This window comes from Pan troglodytes, chromosome 9, assembly GCF_028858775.2.
Source record: "Pan troglodytes isolate AG18354 chromosome 9, NHGRI_mPanTro3-v2.0_pri, whole genome shotgun sequence".
NCBI lineage: Eukaryota > Metazoa > Chordata > Mammalia > Primates > Hominidae > Pan > Pan troglodytes.
Window position 1 is genome coordinate 15,357,397 of NC_072407.2, and position 5,354 is coordinate 15,362,750.

The following is a 5,354-nucleotide window of genomic DNA, read 5'->3' on the forward strand; positions in this document are numbered from 1 at the left end:
GCCTCTTATGAGGCTCTTCGAGTCTCACCTGCTTTGGGCATTACTTACATGTAACTTGGAGTTTGTGGGTTTTCTCTGTTTCCTAGTTCCATGTAAAATGATGTTTGTGTTTTTCCTTTTTCTTTTACTCATTTTCCTTGTTGCTCTACATGGCTTCCAAAGGGAAAAGTCCAAAATAGGAGCAAACTATCTGGTATTTAAAAGATTTCCCCGGTGATGTTAATGTCCAGAGGGGACAATAACTATTTAAAAAAAAAACAGGAAAAAGATATACATAAAATTTAGTGTAATGGTTATTCCTGGATGCAGGAGGTTGTGGAAGGCAGGAAAATGCAGTGGAGGAAAGAGAGCTTCAATGGTATTGGTAATAATTTATTTCTTAAATTGGGTAGTAAGTTCGTGGGTGTTTATGTTATTATTTACCATATGATTATGTGTGATTAAAATATTGCATAATAAAAATACAAACCTTTAAACATTCACAGAGAAAACTGTATTTTAATGACTCAAAATATAATTAATGTTAATTTGACTGTTGCCGATAATACTATTGTAATAGATTATATTTAAGGATAACAAAAGAGCAGCTCCATGTGGGGACCCGAGGAACCAACCTCGTTATTCCCCTCAGCCCACAGAGATAAAATGACCTCCAGAAAGTCTACCAGGATCTGAGTGTTCTTTTTTTAAAAACAAAACAAACAAACAAACAAAAACCTGTTATAGCGTCTGTAACTGGACTTTAAAACAAAAGGAACTTTTTGGACAGTAATATTCCCACACTGAATGAATCTTATTTGCCTGGAACCAGGAAAGCCTGGAGTGGTCTTCAGAGGTCTGGGCACTTACGGTGATCTTTTTCTCCAGCATCCTACCTAACAAAGCCACTGGGACACAAGCTTCCCTTTTACTTTACAACTCTTTCTCAAAGACCTTAAGACATGCTCATCAGAGATGGGGTCAGAAGGCATATGTCTATAATAATAAGGAAAAAAAAACACTTCAGTTTGTATACACTGGCATGTATCATTAAGGAAAAAAAAAACCACCATGTGGACCAAAATACATGGCAGGTCCCAGTTTTGTAAATAAAATTAAAAGATTATCATCTGTTTAATCTTTTGTCCATAGACAGAAAATGTCAGGAAGGATGGACAATGGTTAACATGGTGGAGGGGGGTTGGTGTTAGAAGGACAGAGGAAAGAAATTTCAGTTCCCGGTATAATAATTTTAAAAGATGTGATTGATTTATAAATGATTTTTGATTTTATTGTTTTTAGTGTTTTTCAAATAAAACTTAAAAATAGAATGCATCGCTCCTTGTGACAGCCAATATTGTAATCTGGGACACTTGCTATCAGCTCTTGCCTTGAAGGGAGTCCCCTGCTCCCTGCCCTGAGACTGAGGCAGCCTTTGTGCCCTCTTTTGCTGGGAATTATAATCTTAGTGTCCAAGAGCTGGATAGTTAGGGTCAAAGTCCGCAACCTCATTTCTCCAGGTCACTCCTGATAACTCATGATTCCTAGGCTCAGCATGAAAGCTTCTCCTTCCTTCCTCAGGCTTTTATTTTTTAAAAAATTGACGAATGAGATGCATTAAACGTAAGTGGTTAAAAACAGGGAGGCAAGGCAGATGCCTCCACTCTCCTCCCTCCCTAGGAAGCCCTGATTTGGTGGCTTCTGAGCTGGATTTGTGGCCAGGGTTCCCGTGTTCGGTTTGCTAGCCCCAAGGCCCTGTTGACTTTCACTGGGCCAGCGTCCATGTATGTCACTGGGAGAGGAGGGACTGGGATGTTTTGTTCACCCGCCTTTGGCAGGAAGCAGAGGGTGCCCGAAGCCAAGAGGCTTTCCTTTCCACCAGGCGCTGAAGGTGGCTCACAGGGATGGGAACTCTGAATCCAGAGGATGGACAGTGATATGTGCTGGTCCAAACCAGAAATCCAAGCATGACTGCTGAATAGCAGGACATGTGATTACTGTGGGGTGTTTCCTACCGATTCTTAGACATTTACCATCATTTCCAAAAAGTTTTTCCAAAATCTCAAACTTGCCATTCTTTCAAAAACTTTTTTTAAAAAAGGAATAGGTTTGTGGATTTTTTTTTTTTTCATTTATAGCAAAACTCCAGGGACATCTCCTTGTCAGACAAGGCTCTATTGCTCCTACAAATAGAGTTCATTATTTTGTCAAAGTGAATTAAAATAGAATGACTTACTGAATGTCATATTTCTAGCTGTGACATTGTATATAAAAGGTCCTCTTTAAAAAAAAAAAAAGAGAAAATCTGAAAGCCTTCGTTGGAAACCCATTTAAGAAAAAGAAATATAGACATTAAAAAATCCCATTTGGGTTTCATAAAATTCTTTTCAAATGTGACAGTCTGGTAGAAATCAGGTAGTTTTCAGTTCCCAAAATACAATCTTGATAAAAAATTTATAAAGCTATTTGGAGGAAAGATACTACATAAATTGAGAATAAATCTTATGAGTCCCTTAGAGAAAAGCTGGGAAATTTCCAAAACGAAGTGGCAAACAGTATTTGCTTCCTGCAAATAAATACCCTTTTTACTATTTGGAATGAATCTCTTTCTATATTCCAGCAATTTATGCCTATGGCAGCTAAGGATGACCAGAGACACTGGAGGGTGACAGTTACCAGGACTAGACGCTAAAAAAAAGGGCTGAGTGGTCCCCTGCAGGCCGCATTTGAATACTCCAGGGTCCCTATCTTCTGCACCTCAGATTAGTTCCTGAAAAACTGAAAACCATCACCTCCATCTTCTGGTGGCAGGTAGAAATAGACAGATAAATTGAAGAATGTTTTGTCTTCTTTTTTTTGCCAGATAAATTCTTCCCAGAGCAGAGTACTTATGACTATCTGAGAAAAGAATGAATGAGAAATTACGGGAGCTATGGATTCATTCCCACATGGTTGAACTTAGTGCTTTCCCTCGTTCTTACCATGCACCCACCTCCTTTGCTTGATGAATTCTTACTCAAGTGTTTCTTCTGTCAAGATTCTCCTTCACATCTATGCAGGGATAATCAACTCTGGGCCCCCAAAATACATTGTATAGATCTCTACTGTAGAACCTAAACACTGAAATGCACTTACGGATATAAGTGGTTCTCTAATCTATTAGACTGTGAGTTCCTCAAGAGTAGAATTTTGTTTCATTCAGTTCTATATTCCTAACATTAATGTGCCACCTAGCACATAGTAGGTGCAGGAAAATGGTTAGTTAGATGGTTAATAAATGGTTAGTTAGATGGATAGCTGAATGGATGACTGGGTAAATTAAAAAACAAATGAACGAATAAATGAGAAATAAAAACACAAGTGAATACACGAATTCAAAAGTGGAGAAATAAATATACATGAACAAATGGACCAATGAATAAACCACATGTCTGTTCCCCACAGATATGTATATATGCATACATATATATTAATACATCCTTCACAACATGTTATTCATTTTAAAGCAATTTCCCCCACATTAAAATTCATTTTTAATATCCTTGGGAAAGGTACCAGTAAATTCCGAGGTAATTCACTAGAGGAGACTCAGGGATCAGAGTAGCGTTGTCCACTGGTGGGGGGCAATGTTACATTACCTCTTGGGGATTGACCATGATGGGTTTATTGCTGAAGTCCCCCCACAATCAAGGACCTGCTCCCCATTTCAGCCCTGAACAACTCCTAGGTTTATTGGATTGGAGCCTCTTAAGATAACTATTGAATTCCAACAAGATGGTTCAGAACATGACCATGGCCATCTGTGTATGCACTTAGTCCCTGACATCTGCCTTCCCCCAAGGATAATGAGTTGAGAGGTCCAAGGCCCAAAGATTGCAGGAACTTCAGCTTCGGTGAAGCCTAAACTTACATACCAGAGCATTGTGATTCAGGGAAGTGCACAAGGCACACAAAGTACAGCAGGTCTTGCTCCAAATCCTCGCTCTGCCCCTCCTGTGCTGCATGGCAAGCATGACCTCCGTGAGCCTCAGTTTGCTCAGTAGCTGAGTGAAGATAATAATACCTATGAAGAAGGCACCTGTGATAGGTGCTTAATAAAGGCCAGTTTCTTTCCTGCCCAATAAAAAAAAATTGAAAATAGTAGTAGTTGAAGGAGAGAAGCTTCTCTTTGCTATGAGGCCCTTGGCATTGACCACCAAAGATGAGGCTCCAGAAGGGCACTGATTCCACTTGAATGGAATGTTGGCAACGCTGAATCCAACCAACAGCCCCGTTGTTTCTCCAGCAGTGATTCTGGGGTTCCTGCCTCATCTCCCAAGATAGCCTGTGGCTACCATCAGCTGCAAGGAACTGCCCTGCTGAGCAATTAATAAGCAATGAAGAGTGTCACCTGGATAAATATTAAAAACAAGGAGATGAGACACCTTGGCTCTCATTTTAGTATAAAGCCTGTTCTGCCATCTTTGTCTCCCAAAGGTCAAGATCTTGCTTTAGAAAGTGAGAATTTAGTAAGAATGCTGTTTCCTCGGCACTGCTCACCTGTGTCCAGCAGAGGTGACTGGAAATGAGGCTCCCAGAGCACTGTTTCTGCAGAGAAAATCCAGCCATCAAACCTATGTTGGCCTAAAGATGCATCTCAATCCTGGAGGGGGGGGAGGTCCTTTTTCAGAACAAGGTTGTCAAAGCCAGGAAGGACTGCTAAGCAGCAGGGTGTCCTCATGAGAGCAGAAGGGCTCAGGAGTCATTCAGATCTGATCCAAGCTGAGCAAACGTGGACAGGTCACACTAGCCAGGCTAGCATGATGTGTTGACCTTGAGAAGAGAGTGCCTCCTTAAATTTTGCACCCTACATGTCTCACTTGCTTAACCCTAGTCCTCGGTCATAGAATCTTAGCTTCCTCGTCTGTAAGGAAGCTTCCCTCGTGTATCATGTGGGAAGATGATAATACCTAATAATAGTTAAGGTTATTAACATTATTATGTTCGCTTTACCCAAATTAACTGATTTAGTCCTCATGAGGCTATAAGGTAGGTATGATGATTATCTTCTTTCGGAAAACAGCCAAAGTGAGGGGCTGTGCTATTCAATAGAAACTTGCTAATAGTCTCACATCTAGTGGCTGGCAGGCTGAGATTTGAACCATGGGAGACTGGCCCCTGCGTCCAGCCTCATTACCACCATGCTACACCAGCCACAGTGCAGGGTCTGTGTGAGAAGAACAACATGGTTGACATAGACAAGAAAACAGTGCAGGGGAGAGACACTTTGCTAATAAACTGAGGTGGTGCTCAGTCACCCACATAACATGTAACTGGGAGGATCCAAGGTGACTTCAACCCCAAAGACCCAGCACAGGCAGGAACAGTCCTGGCAT